Raw genomic sequence first — 18,007 nt, 5'->3', positions numbered from 1 at the left:
CAAATAGAAGTGTGAACTCCACTTTGTCAGCAGCAGCACTCTACTGCTGCCAATGCCAAACCCCCTATTGCAGGGGGTGGGGAAGTATTTTGTCAACAGAAGCGCAGACAAATAGCATTGTCGACACATCCCTGCCACTGAAAGCTGTGTAGTACAGACACTCTTTGGATGCGTCTCTCTGGCCACGCAGGGAAGACATCCTCAGTGACAGCTGACAGCAAGACAGGCCAAGATAGTAAATGACAACAAAAATAATCACACACATCAACATGCGAAGAAAAAAAAGCAGTCGAGTAGCACTTTAACGACTAACAAAATAGTTTATTAGGTGAGCTTTCGTGGGACAGACCCACTTCTTCAGACCATAGCCAGACCAGAACAGATTCAATATTTAAGGCACAGAGAACCCAAAACAGTAATCGAAGTTGAGAAATCAGAAAAAAAATTATCAAGGTGAGCACAGCAGAGAGCAGAGGGGTGAGGGGGAGTCAAGAATTAGATTAAACCAAGTGTGCAAAAGAACCCCAATAATGTCCCAGAAAATTTGCATCCCGGTTCAAACCACGTGTTAATGTGTCAAATTTGACTATGAAAGAGTTCAGCAGTTTCTCTTTCCACAGCAGGCTGAAAATTCTTCTTCAGTAAGATGCAAACTCTTAAGTCATTAACAGAATGGCCCACTCCATTAAAATGTAGACTAACCGGTTTGTGGATCAGGAATGTTTAGATGTCTGTTTTGTGCCCATTAACTCTGTCTGAGAGAGTTAGAAGTCTGTCCAATATACAAAGCATCTGGGCATTGTTGGCATGTGGTGGCGCAGATGCAAAGATACATGCAAAGATGAGCTTTACCTGCCTGATATTAACAGGCAAGATACAAAAAGGTGACAGAGCAGTAGGGAAAAAAACGAAGATCAAGAGGTGATCCTCACAGAAACCTACAGAGAAGTGTCTTGGGGCAGAGCTGGAACTAGTGTAATCCCCACACCTGTGGGGTGTGGGTCACTGTCCCACTTAGTGGCATTCAGACCAGTTACACACAGAGAGACCACATCTCCTCTACAGGCTTAGCCAAGGGCCAGCTGGCCCTTAGCTCCAACTGCAGAGGCTGCTGTGCTATGTTTCAGAGGTCCCAGGTTCAGTTCCACCTGTTGGTGTTACGCTAGTGCAAGAGGAAGCACTTTGACAGACAGGAGATGACCGCTAAAGAGAATCAGGAATGCTTTGCCAAGGTTTTGAAGAGGGTATTGAGAAATAGCACAATCCAATATTCAGTACTACCCACAGGGGAATGAGACAGACAGCATCCTCAGTAACTCTACTTCACCTTGCTTTCAAAGACCTTAAGGCTCCTAAAACTAGCCTGTGTTTCTGATTTCCTCGCTCCAGAGGAGGTTCATTGTTTGCATGATGTATTTAAAGAATTCTTTCCTTACATTGTTATATATAACGGACTGATCAGAAAGGAATCTAAGCTCTAGTTGCTGGCATTATTTGTGAGTTATTTTATTAAAAGATACCAAAAATATATACAGATAAGATGTATAAATGCAGCCTCCAAATGGTAGGTTTCCTCAGGAGATTAGACAACAGCTGCACTTTGGTGAACAAAAGAAACAGGGTTTCCTCAGCTTCTCTCCCTGGCAGGTGTCCTAGCCAAGCACTGTCCAGACCCAGCCTTGTGTGGCTTAGCAAAAACACAAACTGTGGCACTGCAGGCTAGTGAGATTTTGCTGTATAATCAGTTAAACCTGGAGAAGGAAGAAGAGACCAGTCCTCCAGCATAACACTGCAGAGCATCACAGCTAGACATCAAAACCATAAAAAAATCTTTCAAGGACAAAGCCTGGGTTAAAACAACACAATAGTAAAGCTGAAAGCAGTAAAACCAATTCTACAGGTCACCTCAAATACCAAACACAACAAACTCCAGCAAGGCAGAAAAGGCCACACAGGAATGGTTAAAGCCATAAGTCTCACAGAGGATTGAACTGGAGTTGTGAGCTGGGCTTGATCCAGAATCACTGAAGCCTATGCATTGATTTAAATGGGTTTTGGAGGAAATCCTACAGGCCTCTGAGGTGAACCTCATCCAAATGGACAGACTGGCTTCCACATGGAGAGGATGTGACTCAAGATGACATCTGCATAAATACCATTTCCTCATACACATTAAGACTGTGCACAATGGAAAGGCAGCTGTCACAAACACCTCTGCATGCAAGACCCTTGGTTCTCATTACCAACCAAATTTTGGCTGTGAACCTGGAGGACAAGTGGAACAGAAATATGTTAGCCTTATCTATGGCATCAGAGAAGTCAGAGATGGAGCTGACCTACTAAACAACTAGGTTACACACACACACACACTCTCCTGATATACACTAGTGCTTTTTCCACTCTAATTTTAAGCCTCTTGTGCTACCTGCTTTCACTGTATCATTTGCTTTGGCAAGCATCAAGAGGCCTCAGCCAATATCGAGGTTCCACTGGGCCAGGCATCACACACACACACACACACACACACACACTAAGAAGAGTCCCAAAAATTAAACAAAGGAGACAAAAGGTGGGAAGGAAAACAGAGGTGGGGAAATAAGACTTGCCCCACCCCAAACAGCAGGTCAGTGGCAGAGCTGGTCTCTTGACTCCCAGTCCAGTTCCTTATCCATTGGGCCAGAAGAGCCTCTCTCCCCCCAGTCGATCTCATTGTTTTCGCTGAATATTCACATTGACCTTGGTAAGTTCTGAACTCCCTCCTCCGCACCCCACTGCATCCTTACACAGATTTGCTAGTTCCTAACTTCTCCTTTCTGTAGCTTGCTTTTCCACAGGCAATTCCTTTCTGCAATGACTTCAAGCAGCTAATGAGATACACAGGATAGCAGCGTCCAGCAGAAAGCAATAGTGTCTTTGGTTGCAGGGGAAAACACTGGATTTAATTAGGCAACTCATTATTTTAGAAGAGGTTCTCAGGTTGATGTTTTGCAGATGTTCTGGAATGGGAGAGGAATGATCTCTGTGCCTCCTCCCATCTACAGCATAAGCTTTCATCAGCTCCTTTTGCAGTAATTGACTGTCTCAAGCCACCTGCTTCATAGACGTCAGCCCTCTGGTTCCTTCTGACACAGGTCTCGAACCACAGTGGTTTGTGTGGGTAAGATGCAGAAAGGGGATATTTTGTGGTGATTGTGCTACAGATGTGAGGATGTTGTAGAGTTTAAGGCTATGTCTATACTAACCTGGAACATCGACCCACTAAAGATTGATCTTCCGGGGTTTGATTTTGCGCATCTACTACAAACACATGAAATACACCTCTCAGAGGGTTGCAGCTGACCCCTGTGCTCCTTGTGAGACGAGATGAGTAAGGGAGCTTCATGAGAAAAACTCTCCGTAGACCTTCCTCAGTAGGGATGGCCAAGTTAGGCGAGAGCAGATACATCGATCCTAGCTATGCAATTTCTGTAGCTAGAATTGCATACCTGTGGTTCACTTACTTTACCTGTTGTAGATGTAGTCTGAGTAAAATGTCAGCTCAGACCTCCTGACTGGTAAGGCCATCCATTCACAATCAGACAGACATTCTCTCTTCCTTTACTAATTGCAACATCTCTCCTCATTTATCCCAAGAGCTACTGAAGCATTTGCAACAATATTACATTTACAGATCTTCAGAAACCACAGGACAATGGTATAAAAGCAGAGGGTTAATGCTGTAATGAACAGATACTGAGCACGAGCAGCAGTAGGGAAATATCCATACTATATAGTGCATATACACATTCTCTAGTTATACAGGAACTTCCTATCAGCCCTTTACTTGGGTTTTGTACAAGCTGTTGTATTCAGTAGTTACTAGAATGATTGCCTAATAATTTAAATAAGCATAGTCTCTCAAATAGCCACAAGAAAGAAGTTTCAGATAATTATCAGAAAGGAACATCATTTTGGAATGAAACTAACATTATATATCGGCTAATGGTCGCTCTTTTTTAAAAAAGCTTATGTTTGAGGTTTCTTCTACCAAAAGCAGTGGCCCTCATTCAACACCTCCCAGCACAAGCCAAACTGGGAGTCTCAAAAGAGTTGTTTTGAACTACAAGCCAAAGCAAAAAAACACCAGAAATGTTTTAATGGTGAAAAATTTTCTCTCCCACATTTTCAGATAACTCAAAAGAGTCCAAATAACTCAGAAACTTTCCACATACAAAAATATTGACTTTTGGCTAAGAGCAATGATGAGCAATATCAGAACAGATGACAGGCTTGTGACTTCACTCAACCTGAAAAACCACAAAACTCTCCCCGCCCCAGTCCCCCACAAAAAAAAAAGTGAAGATACCCAGTGGAACAAACCAAAATCACAATTTTATAACATCAACCATAAAGTATATGCCATTAGCTGTAGTAATTATTTATATTATGGTATCATCCAGTAGCTCTCATTGGGATCAGACTTCAGTGTGCTCGGTGCTGTACATGCTTACACTCTAAAGACACAAAGACAATAAGTGTGCTGGAGAACTGGCCCAAGTTTGGGTTGCATGGTTTGTATTTTTAGCTAGGGTCTTTGAAAGCATATTTTGTTCCTCAAACATAAAATTAAAATGACTATATATTGCTCACAATATACAGGATGGCAGTTAAATAAATCTCCAAGATACAGTAATCATCTCCCAAGCATATGTATGAAAAATCAGGTGAATTGGCTTTCACATTTGCCCTTACATACCAAAAACACTCTTATAAGGTGATTGGTTTCTCCCGCACCTAGCCTATTCTTACGTTTCAAGCACACCAATCCCAAAAGGATAGGCGCATACTCTACTGCTGACAAACTCAACAAAAATATCTGGCCCTTTAAAACAAACTGACAGAACTCTAAAGTCAGCTGTCCTCTCTTCCATGATCATATCACAATTTTAATGCAGTGAAGTGTAACACAAACTCCTTTTTCAACAGATTGTGTAGAAATCATGTTTAACATTAAAGGCTAGAAAATGTATCAACTCCAGATTGTGTTCCATCAGCTACATGTCAGCCTCCCCCATGTTCTTTACTCAGCTTCTGTGTCTTTGTATTTGGGATCCGTCACAGGGACTAGATTCAATAGCTTCTTCAACTAGTGTTTCAGTTGCGTCTGCACACTTCCCAGCACTTTGCTGTTAATTAGCTCAAGCCTGCTTTCCACTAAAAGTGTGACAAGATCTTCAGTATGCAATCTGGCAAGTACCTTCAAAAACCCACTGTAATTGCTTGTGCAAGTTTAGTACACCTTGCCCCTCCACCCCCCCGGCAAGAAGTCATCTTATGTAAAATGAGCACTACAATTTCATCAAGAAGTTCTTCTGGTGCTCAGTACAAAATTTCAATATACCTCTGATAGCCGCATGAAACTGTTGAAAGGGTCGTAGCAACCGCTGCCAAAAATCAAGTATTCATGAGGTGGCTGGTGTCTGCAGAAGACTTTTTGAACACCGACTATGTGCTTTGGACTGTTACACTACTTTCTCAATGAGATTACGCGATGAACATCAGCAGTTTAGGAGGATGGAGCCTAAGTAGCTCTCCAGTTTTCACTTAATTTCAACCATCTGAGTGAAAGAAATGAGAAGTCTTTGTCATACTCTTGATGGTAGCTTTGGAGGACATCTTCAGCAGCTTAACACAACAGATAAAGTTAGACCTTAAAGTCCATGTTTAGGCACTGCTGGGCACCCAATTTCTCCTGCTAAGAGGTCTACATTGTACAATTTCCAAGAAAGACTCACAGGCAGAAAACTTGCCCTCCAACTTCAGGAAAGCTACTTTTTCATTCACAGATTGAAATTAGAATCTTAACGTGCACTATATACAAAAACTTTCCAAATATTCCTGCATATACTTGCTTTTGCATGGTTATTTTTTTGCAGTAGCATTAAGCAGCCCAGGTCACAGACCTGGCTTCTGTCATCTTGGGCAGAGAACATCATTAGAATAGAGAGGTACCCCAGCTCTAAAAAGACTGTTAGACTGACACACAAGTTCAATAACAAAAAAAGCAAACCTGCTGGGCTGTTTTCTGAATAAAGCAAGGTTTTCCATAATTCCACCAGAACATGCAGGGTAGTACCCGCTGGCTGCTTTATGTTTTGTTTATTTTAATTAAAGAAAGGCTTAAATAAATACCTGGGTTCTGCAGACCAGCATTATTGCCAATTTAACATTAACATCACTACTGGAATGGTATATTGCATTACATGGGACGTTAAAGAAATTCAAAGATTTCTGTGTGAATCTAACCATCAAAGATTTTAGAAAATGGATTTCTCAAATTGCCTAGCTGTCTCTTGTGCAAAATAGTATTTAAAAGTATCTTAATCAAATTTTTTTTTACTATAAAATATGCTGCCTTTTACTTCAGATCCCTAAACCATCCATTTAGCAGCTTGTCTCTTTGTACTCGTAGACAATATAACGCAGGAAAAGACAAACGAAAAGCAGATTTCTTTGTGTAGTGAAATGTACGTGGTTTCCATTTCCCTCATGCAATGTTTCATAGTCAACTGACAAATCCCTCCCACAAATCAGGACTCAACGTATGTCTGTACTTTAAAGACCTTTCAGCACAAGAATAAGGAGAGAACTATCCTTATATGGAGACAGTAACACTTGTGTGTTTGATTTACTCAGGTAAGCCCTTGGTGAAAGCAAAATCAGCCCAGTGCATGTGCAAATGATTTTAAATGTTAATTGTATTTACATGCACACACACCCATACAGAAAATCCTGCTCACTAATCTCAAACCACTTGCCCATCTGGTCTAGATGGTGCTTGCCGCTGCTGTGAGGGTAGGGGACTGGCCTTGATGATCTCTTGACTTCTCGTGTTTTGTGATTCTACAATTCTATGATCTCAAGTACAAAGTGACACGACCCATTCTTTGTGCCCAGGGCCCCCCAAAAACTCAATCCACCTCTGACTCTGGGGTGTGGGTGGAGCAGGGGTATCTTTCAGCTCTCCTGTTTAAGCTGTTTCACTGTGTATAAAAAAATGCAATAGTAAATTGGAGCAGGGACTTGAGCTTGTGCCTCCCACCTGCTATGGGTGTGCCCTCGCTACCAGATGGCAGAGTCACTCTCTTCTCCTTGCCCTGTCCCCATTTATTCAGGCATGACAACACTGATCTTTTGCATTTACAGATCATCACATACCAACGCAAAACCAGTGCGGCAAATGCAAAGTCATTGCCCGTGTGTGAAGGCAGAGGACTGTGCAGGAGAACTCAAAATGCTGCTACATATGTATATTACAGTGGTGTCTGGAGACCCTCCTCAAGAGTGGAACTTGACCGTTAAGTACACCACACCCAAAGGCAGACCTGGCCATCTAAGAGCAGGAGCAATCCCCACAAGGTAGAGGGCAGGAGGCAGGGAGCTTACCCGCCAACACCCACATGCTACCTTTACCACATAAGGCAATATCAATGCAGCCTAAGTCACCATTCAACAAGGGCTGATTTCGTGTAAGCACTGGGGAGAAGTGGTCTTGTGTACGGGTTATGGGGCAGACATGAACAGTAGTAGGGCTCAATCTGAGGAGAGCATCTTGTGAACAAGCAATGCCATGGAAGAAAATGCGAAGATCTTTGTGAGAAGACCAGACATGTAAACAATAAGACAGGGTATCCATGACAGAAAGGAGAGGGCATGGGCACTATGAAAAGATAACAGGGAGGTAGACTCAACTCATGAGGGGCCTGAAGGATAAGATAAAAACACTAAATCCTTCCACTAGGTCTTTCTCCACTGTCTCAAGAGATGTTACAGACCAGAGCGGCGAGCAAGATTTTCTTAGCAAATGCATTTACTTTGGCTGCAAGGCTTATGTGCTGGGAGCAGTGGGTGGTAACGGGGGAAGGGAGGGTGACTCTACACAAGATGGTTTGGGCCGAGGTGAGAGTTTTAACGTGCTTGACAGGAAGATATTCAAAGTGCCCCAGGGGATGAACTGGTGAGCTTCAGAGATGGTCTGGATGTACGCTCTCGAGGGAGGAGTCAAAGGTAACGCCCGGGCTATTGGGTTGACCAGCAAAAAACACCCCTTTCTGTCAGTGACAGAGAATGGGAAGATTGCCAAAGCTTGGAAGGGAAGAGCAGCGCTCCAGCAGCCTTTCAAATCCAATACTAAGAGGTACATTAGCCTGTTTACTGACAGAAGCAGAGGGGTGCATATCATTGAATAAATATAGTCTACCAGTTTGGCGGGCAGAAATCAAACTGCTGCCCAAGACATGGCACCTGTACAAACATTAGTACGTTAGTGCAAAGACCTCCTAAGACTCCGTAACTCAAATATTAATGCAAGCTCACTTCCGCCCACGTCAGAGAGCCCAGAGACGATAATCAATGGGTCTGTAGAGCATGTCCAGGGAGAGAGGCAGAGTCACGTGTGCTGCTAGAGATTGAGGAACATTTGGCATGTGGCACCACTGACAGGAGGAGAGAGGCTGAGAAACAAAGAAAATACCTGAAAGACGTTTGCTGCTGTCTTCTCGATTTTCTACTACACGTGCTACACATATCTAGATAAGCCACCAAGAAACATACCATAGGAGCACGTTGTGAGGGCTCAGTGTTAAGAGCATTGCTTAGGCTTTGCCTTCACTGCTGAAAAGTATGGGTTTCAGGCAGGGTAAGAATGGTGCATTACTGAATCTGTGGCACATAAACACACTTTTGTTTGTTTTGTGTTAGCATACGGGTGGCAGGCAGGGACACAAGATTCCAGTGCTTGGTCACATCCCTCAGTACAAAATTCACTTCAAACACTTCAGCTGCTTCACATCTCTCAAAATCACAGCACTTACTTAGGTGCCTAACAAGGACTTAGGTGACTAACCTCAGACACTCGGGTTTGAAAATTTCACCCTGACGCACCCAAAGTCACACCAGAAGCCTGTAGAAGGCTCTACAACAGAGCTCAACTCTCCCATGGCTGTCTGTAGCTCACTTACCCAGCTTCAAAAATCATAACTTTACAACTAAACTTGGAGGCATACAGCTCCAGTGAAGTACTCTGATAATTAACTCTCAAATATGCATCTCTCTGCAGCCCAGAGCATGCTCAGTTTCAGAATTATGGTATCAGGCAACCAAGTACTGATTGTGTCCACATTTCATAAAACGGAGTCACTTAAGTTCATATCAGAAGGCAATAATGAAAAATTGCCTACGTGCAGCAGTTTTGGTGAAAGAACAGACATTTCAGATAAATCAGAAGTGCCAAAGGCAACAGACAAATAAATGGATTTCAGGATGTTAGTGGTTTTAAGCAATATTGCATAAGCCAATGGATACTAACAGAGTTCACCTGGAAAAAGTTTAATACACTTAAGAGCAAGGATGCTTTGTCCTGAAGTTCAGAACAACTGCATTACCTGATTGCTTTCTTGAACTGATATGAGACTGTTAACATCAGTTTGTTACCAGCTCCTTCCCACCTCCCACCCCCTTCCAAAAACCTTCAAGCATTACTACCGAAAACGTGCTCAAGTAACAAATCGTGCATTCACTCCCACGTGACTAGTATTCTCTAGAGCCAACGATCTCCAAGAACTCCCCCTGTGTGTATTATGTTACTGAAACATAAATAGCTGCACTGCAAAATTCTGCCAGACAGACAGACCAAAAGCTACCAACAATCTTTCCCCAGTTGAGCAGAAGAAGAAACGTTCAAAGATCCTGTGGGCTTTGATTTCTAATTAGAGACAACAGTGTAACCTCAAATAAAAATAAATGTTTCTCACCAAATTCTTAGCTAGAAACTTCAATAAACTCTGAGTTAGTCCTGCTGCCCAGTAAACTCCACTTTTAACACACTTCCAGAATGGAATGTGAAAAATACACTACAGGTTTCTCCATTATTTCATTTTGCAGTGGCTAGCGGATAAATGTCATCCCAGCATACTTACTGAAATGGTCCATTTCCTGTTACTGGCGAATAGTTTTGCTTTACTGAATACTACAATCACTTGTGTGGCAGAGGTGACATCTTCTATTAGAGAAACAGTGATCTTTCAGTGATGTGGTAAGGGGAGTGAATCATTTGAGTCTGAGAAGGGGAGGAGAATGCTTGATTCGGTTGTACAACATCTGGGTTTTATAAAGAGCTCTGAAGTTTAACACTAACTCATTTTAGGGCTAAAGCAAAGACCAGGGCAGTAATAAGCCTGTAAAATGAAAAGCAGTTCTAATCTAGGGCATGCAATGCTTTACTTCGGTACGCTGAAAATTGATTTTGGTCAGCAATTTTGCATCTCCACTAATTGGGCACTGGGTCTGAGTAAGCAGTGACTAGGGAAACGTCAATGCTATTCCATATCCTGCTTTTGCACTGCAGGATGACCTGACAGGCAACTAGACAGGAAGCCTCCAGCTGATTAGGCCACAACAAAAACAAGTAAATAAGACCTATTTTAACAGCAACACAGTAAGCCAGGGCAAGCTACACCCTATTATTGAAAACATGCTCAGAAAGTGCTATAAATAAGGCCCAGTGAGTGAACTGACATCTCTATACAAAGGTTTAGAAATCAAAAGCCGGCGCACCAGACTTCCAGTTAGGTCCACACAGTTATACATGCTGTCAGGCACCAAATGTAGGTACGCAATCCTCTAGTGAGCACAAGGCTGGCTAGCAGTTTACCTTTCCATGCATGCATACAAATTCTGGATGTGTGCACACACACCGGTTATGTGCAGTCACTGCACTGGCATTCATAAATGTGCATTTGTACATCTTCACGTGCAGCTACAAAGACAACAGAATACAAAGCAGTTCAGGACACAGGAAGATGCAGGGCCACTTCAGTGAGGAACAGCATTGGCCTCTGCTGGGGACTTCTATAGCTAGGATGTTAAGAATAAAAATTGGCAAGTGTTGGCTGGAAGCAGGGTTCCCCACAAACTATGTGCATATACGGTGCCTACCCCCCACCCCCGTTTTTTGGTAGGCACTGCATACTAAAGAGCACTGAAAAAAAACTCTCAACCAACAGGGAGGAGCATGGCAACATTTCCAAGCAACCAGCTCACTGGAATTCCTCTAGTGCAATGAAGGGGACCACAGATCTCTCCACATCCCCACAGAAAAGGAAAGAAAGGAGAAGGACAGGGATCAGAGCAAGAGCAATTTCTCCAAGATCACCCTTCCTTTCTCCGCAAGCCTGCATCTCCCACAAACACATACTGAAAATGCAGGTGTGGGGGAGAGAATATGTGGAGCAGGGAGTGGAAGGTGGTGAGTTAAGGAGTGACCAGCAAACATAAACAGGGCTCTCCCAAAGTCTCAGTCCATTTTGGTCCATTTCCTGGTCCACCCCAGGGGATTATAAAAATCATAAACGTCACGTTTTCAGCTATTTGAATCTGAAATTTCATGGTGGTGTAAGTGTAGGGGTTCTGACTCAAAAATGAGGTGGGGGGACAAGGGTACTGTAAGGGGCTGCAATACTGCTAGCCCTTACTTTTGCACTGCTGCAGGCAGGAGAGCTGCCTTCAGAGTGGGGCAGCTGGAGACCAGCAGCTGCTGGCCAAGAGCCCAGCTCTAAAGGCAAAGCTACCACTGGCAATGGCACAGAAGTATGCATGGGATGGGATGGAGTGGCCAGCCTTACTTCTGCACTGCCACTGTCAAGGTGCTGCCATCAGAACTGGGTGTCCAGCCAACAGCTGTCACTTTCCAGTTACCCAGGTCTGAAGGCAGAGCAGAAGTGTCTCTAGAGGTAAGCCCTCTAGAAAACCTCATGACCCTCCCACCCCCACAATTCTGGTCTGCCCCTGTGTAATCTGTATCAGCTAGGGTAAAAGCACACAAAAGACTGATTTCATGGCAGGAGACCAGATTTCACAGTCTAAGACATGTTTATGGCTGAGAATTTGGAAGGTACCTAGACACGAAGCAGTAACAATTAATACCAGCTATATAATGAAGGGGAACCGAGACGGTGTCAGAGGGAATGAGTGAGCAAAAGTGCAAAGAATAAAGGGAGGAAGGAAAGCGAGTATGAGGTATACTTCTTATAGGTTAACTTGTCTGTCATTCACTCGTACTGCTCACAGAAAAAAAAATAGAGGGGAATTATTTGGAAGAGAATTCAGAGTGCATAAAGCAATGTGAAAGAAACAAAGTCTTATTAAAAATAGACCCATTCAGTGCTCTCTTAAGACTGTTGCTCGAACGTGCTAGTGCTTCATTTCTCCAACTCAATATTGCATAAACGCTTTTTTTTTTTTTAATTTCCAGTTTTGGTTTTAAAGAAAACACTCAGGTGTGTTCAGCTGCACAGCCTCACCACAGAAATCCTCAACAGAAGTGATTGTGATCTGCAACTCATCACCAATCCTCCCGCTAATTTTTCATATCAATGGGAGGAATAAATTTTGTTCTGTGCACCAAGGTATGTGCAGATGTGCACCGCCAGGAGAAACACATGCTGCTGGCTGCGTGTGCTCGGCTCAACAGCAGAGTGGCACCTGGATCTCTCTTGGGCAGCTGCCCAAATGTTCCGTTTACAGGGAATACTGCTCACCACTCAGAGGCAAACAGTATTGTCAGCTCTCAGGATTTTGTTACAAGTCTCACAATGTTTGGTGATATCAAGGTCAATGTATCTACCTGCCACACCCAAAGAGTGGAAATAAAAGCCTTCAGAATGTGTTCTGATAAGAGGACCCAAAGGACTCAAAACTTTGCATTACGTATAAAATGCAGCAGAAAAGCAGTAATAAAGAGGCAAGGGAGTTTGAGCTCACAGTTTCAAAGTTTTAGCAGGTCAGAGTGAAACAGGAAGTCCTAGGAACATATGAATCACCAGACAGTGCCTGGCTCTTGGCCCATCTCATCCAGTGTTTTATCTTAGACACTGACCAGCCTCAGCTGCTTCATTAAAAGGTGAAAGAAGCCCCTCAGGAAGCAAATACAAATAATCAAATCAAGCTCTGCTAGGGCATGTGATGACCACTATCTTCCCACAATATTCAGGACACAGGGGAACACGCTGACTTATCTCGATGCCCTAGCCCTTTTTGAGTTGATCGTACTTAGAACTAAATAATTTTGAGTTGTTTAATTTCTCTCTCCCATGTCTATTACCTCACTTTTGCTCACATAATCAACATTCATTTGCTATCAATCTGTTCTTTCACCTAGCTTAGTTAGAACCCTCTGACGTTCACCACCACCTGCTCTAGGCATGGCTAACCTGAGCAACTTTGGTCATGTGCAAATATTGCTGCCTGCTGCTCCTCCGCTCTTTCTAGATCATGAGTATATTAAAATCTAACCTTTGTGCAGAACCTTGAGACACTCTGCTATTCATCTTTTAGTGCATAAAAAGTTGACCATTTGTTCCTTCTCTGTTCCTCGTCTCTTCACCTAGCTGTTGAGCCATTAAAATACTTTGCCTCTCATCCCATGACTATTTAGTATCATTGGTAGCCATGAGACCTTTGTCAGCCAGTTACCCTTTATCCACTACTCTGACACTAAGAGAATTCTAATAGATTAGGGAAGCATGATTTTCCTTTGCGGGGGTGGGGACGACACCCTGGTCCGACCGTATCATGTCATTATCTTCCATGTGTTTGACTAAACTGTTCAGGATAGTCAAAACCAAAACAGACTGAAGAATTTCAAAAAGATCTCAGCAAACTGAGTGATTGGGCAGCAAAATGGCAAATGAAATTTAATGTGGGTAAGTATACGGTAATGCACATTGGGAAAAATAACCCCAATTATACATACAATATGATGGGGGCAAATTTAGCTACAACAGATCAGGAAAGGGATCTTGGAATTATAGTGGACAGTTCTCTGAAAACATCCACGCAGTGTGCAGCAGCAGTCAGGAAAGCAAATAGGATGTTAGGAATAATTAAAAAAGGGATAGAAAATAAGATGAAGAATATCTTACTTCCCTATATAAAACTATGGTACGCCCACATCTTGAGTACTGCGTGCAGATGTGGTCTCCTCACCTCAAAAAAAAAAAGATATACTGGCATTAGAAAAGGTTCATAAAAGGGGCAACTAAAATGACTAAGGGTTTGGAATGGGTGCCATATGAGAAGAGGCTAGAGGGACTGGGACTTTTCAGTCTAGAAAAGAGGAGACTGAGGGGCGATATGATAGAGGTATATAAAATCATGAATGGTGTGGAGAAAGTGCATACAGAAAAGTTATTTATTTGTTCCCATAAAATAAGAACTAGAGGACACCAAATGAGATTAATGGGTAGCAGGTTCAAAACTAATAAAAGAAAGTTTTTCTTCACACAGTGCACAGTCAACCTGTGGAACTCGCCAGAGGATGCTGTGAAGGCCAGGACTCTAAGAGAGTTTAAAAAAGAGCTCGATAAGCGTTTGGAGATTAGGTCCATAGATGGCTATTAACAAGGGGTAAGGTATGGTGACTAGCCTTTTGTCGAAGGCGGGAGATGGGTGGCAGGAGACAAATCACTTGATCATTGTCTTCGGTTCACCTCCTCTGGGGCACCTGGCATTGGCTACTGCCGGCAGACAGGATACTGGCCTAGATGGACCTTTGGTCTGACCCAGTATGGCCGTTCTTATGACTAATCTATTTTAACCATCTTTTCAACCAGTTTACCAAGTACATATGTAAGACTTACTGGTCTAAATCCTTGACTCATACACAGGAGCTTTTCAAAAATATAGATTCACTATTTGTTACCGCCCAATCCAGTGGCTATTTTTAATGAGCCTGCACAGGGGAAGCAGTAGCTCCACCACGTTTCTCCTTGGATGCTGAATAAATCTAAAGTGCTTTGTGAAAGAAGGGAAGACTAGGACATTGTTGTGCTTATATACATCCAAAACGGAAACATCCCTGAGGTTTGCAGCCGAAGTTGCTCTGCCCCGGATAACGTCAGCAGCAACAACGTGGAGGCCTGCCAGCTCGTAACAGGGAAACCATACCACAGAGCGGGTGAAACATTGTACTCTCAGACAATGCTGTTCTAGGCATTAACATAAAAAAAAAAAAACCACGTTGCCTGGACTTCCGAAGATCTTTCATTCCCTTTCAGTTAAAAAATCAAGAAATATTTTAGGCTTGCAGAAAAGGATCTCATAGGGACCACTATGGAAGCATGACAAATATGTTGGTGAGGGTTGTGAAAGTTTGTTCCCATCTCTGGCAGGGCTGCAGAATGAATTCATGGTACTACTCTAATTCCTGAAAAACTTACTATAAGCTGACTCGTTTTATGACCCACCAAGGCAGTGACTTTCCATTTAAGTATCAGAGGGTTAGCTGTGTTAGTCTCTATCCGCAAAAACAACAAAGTCTTGTGGCACCTGATACACTAACAGATTTATTGGAGTGTAAGCTTTTGTGGGCAAAGACCCACTTTGTGAGATGCATCTATAAGTTGTCATGGGATTTCTCGTTGACGCCATTTAAGACACTAAAGTACATCAAGTGATTCAATGGGAGTCAACAGCTTTATCAGGAGCATATTAAAAGCCCACAAAGGTAGAGGTTTTAAGTGAGTAATTCAAAATGCATCAAGTATTACATAAATCTGATGACAGTGCAAACAATGATCTGCCTTTCATTGGTAGTTGGTAGGCCAATATCAGCACCAAGTAAACATGGATGGAATTAGACTTAAGACCAGACAAATGAAGAAAAGAGGTAAGCAGCTTTTGGGGGAGGAAGTGACGAGGCATTTAAAGAAGGGTCATCTCATGGGCTTGCACCATACCATAAAGTCTTCCCACTTAAAGTGTTGATATCCACCTGATAAACAACCTGAAAAATACCTGCTCAGAGGCCACACGTCTGGAATTCTGCTCTATCAGGAACCTTCAAGGAGCAGGCTCCCCGGCTACTAAGCAGCAAGGAACTTTGGTTCCATTGACTCATTTTTGTCTGACTGATTGGGTTTATCAATCTGCAGCACGATTCAGAGGACCCATACTTGCCTGAGCCAGTAAGGGGTTACTGGAATTAAATTGTTACTGTTTGCTGTTATTCAGGATCTTTGTAGCCAGAGATGCAGAAACCTGCCTATCCCTGCTGCTGAATGAGGAAAGCATCTCTTATAATCCTGTCTAACTTTATAGGACGTTTATCCTGGTGACTTGTGAATCCATCTGCACCGTCACCCCACTGGAGAAAGAGCTGATCCACTGTGCCTTCTCCTAGAGACCCAAGCCTGGAATCACTGGCTCAGTCTATCTGCAATTAAGTCATCTTTTTCTGCTAGTAACTAGCAACCAGGACTATATCTTGAGAGAAAGCCTGGTCCGTACCTGCCCACCTTCATGACAGCGGAGCTATGAGCCAGTGCCTTCCTGTCTGTTTCTGTTTAACAGTGTCCAGCTTTGTGTCCAGCTGACCACGGCCAGCTCTGGTCAGGTTCAGTCTCATCTCCAGAAGACTGATGAGAAGGGCTGCTCTTGGCAAGACTAAGCTCACTGGGTATAAAGCCTCCAGGGAGCATCTCCATCTAGCTACCTTGGGTACTTCTCACATCACAGGAGGAATATACATCCTAGGAAAGTAGCATCTACATGGGAGGCACCTGTAAATCCAATCTCAAAGCAAGATTATGCCTCGCCCATCACCCAGGCAGAGGGGCTCAGAGGCCAGCTATTCCTTTGCTTTTCTTTGGCCTATAGGACTCCGAACCTGTGCTCCAGTAAAAGTCAATTCATGCTACCCTGTTTTCTACATTTCCTCATCATTCTCCTTGAAATGGGAACTCTGTTACCTACTCCATCTGACTCTGTGGATACTATTGTACCTTTAGATATTATACGTATACGAGCTACTTGTATGAAAGAGACTAATCACCTGAGAAGCATTTTCTGACGTCCTGGGATAAAAGACACCCTGGAAAAGCACATATTTCATTGCATAGCAAAGTTACTCAGTCCCCCACACATTAAAATTCATGTGGTATGTATTTAGATTTACCAAACAATTTCTTTCCAAAGCTATTTAGAAAGTTAGTGAAAATTTACCTTTTAATATTGACTTCATATTAACCCATCTGTGTTATATTAACAAGATATTAATGCAGGAGTGAGTTAGGGTTATTAATTAGCAAGGTTGCATTTAAAATCCACTTGGCAATCTTTCCAATGTTTGACTTAAGAGTTTGTAAGCTGAATTTACAGATAAATTTTAATTTTTACCCCACAGTGGTCCTTGATCTAAAACAATGATGGAATCAACAGGCAATAAGAACAAAGAAAGTTAGCAGGAGAACAAAAGGTAGATCCCTGTGGCAGGGGGAGGAGGGTAACCTTAAAATCTACAGTAAAGTCCTACTTGGCAAAACCCAATAGAGATCTGGGAAACATCAGAGATAAAATTTACCAGGATAATTCCATCAGGTACTATTAAAAGGAAAAAATGGAAGCAGCAGGGTTACCAGTGAAAAATAATGCCAGGCCTAATAGCACTGATGTACCAGAAGCAATTTATTATGACACCAGAAATAACTATTTTCACAGTGAACACTGGAAATGAAAACTTTAAAGCTTCTTTAAGTCTTGAGCTATAGCAAAGTATTCAGCCAGCCAGCCAAAATAGCTGAAGGGAAATAGGAAGACCACATGTGGAACTAATTACTCATGTAGAGGCTGTGACAAAGAACATTTCTCCAGACTTTTCATGAGGGCTTCGCTTTCAGGAAGTAGCTATAATTACTGTTCAAGTCTAGAGTAGCCTGCATGCCAGTGACAGTTCTAAGAAAAAAAAATGCTATTTGCCCTTTTCTTAGTCAAACACCAAAATATAAACGAACAGGAGTCATTAAAGAGAATGAAACTAAGCCCTGGTATGTTGCATTAGTGTCTCGAACGGAATTCTTTTTCAAATCAGCTTTTGCAGCCTTTACAGAACAGCACCTTTTGTTTCTGCATTAACTTGCTCTCCGTTGGCTGCAGAGAAACTGTACATCTTGACTTTTTACAGCTTTTCCATAGT

The 18,007-nt window shown here is 42.7% G+C and overlaps 1 protein-coding gene across 3 annotated transcripts in view; it reads right to left on the bottom strand.

Moving 5' to 3' along the window:
• DNM3 (dynamin 3) overlaps nucleotides 1–18,007 on the bottom strand; it is a 209,824-nt gene that overhangs the window by 108,205 nt on the left and 83,612 nt on the right. The window lies entirely within an intron of this gene.

Source organism: Carettochelys insculpta, chromosome 9, assembly GCF_033958435.1.
Source record: "Carettochelys insculpta isolate YL-2023 chromosome 9, ASM3395843v1, whole genome shotgun sequence".
Taxonomy (NCBI): domain Eukaryota; kingdom Metazoa; phylum Chordata; order Testudines; family Carettochelyidae; genus Carettochelys; species Carettochelys insculpta.
The sequence above is the reverse complement of the archived record's forward strand: the minus strand, read 5'-3'. Positions and strand labels throughout refer to the sequence as shown.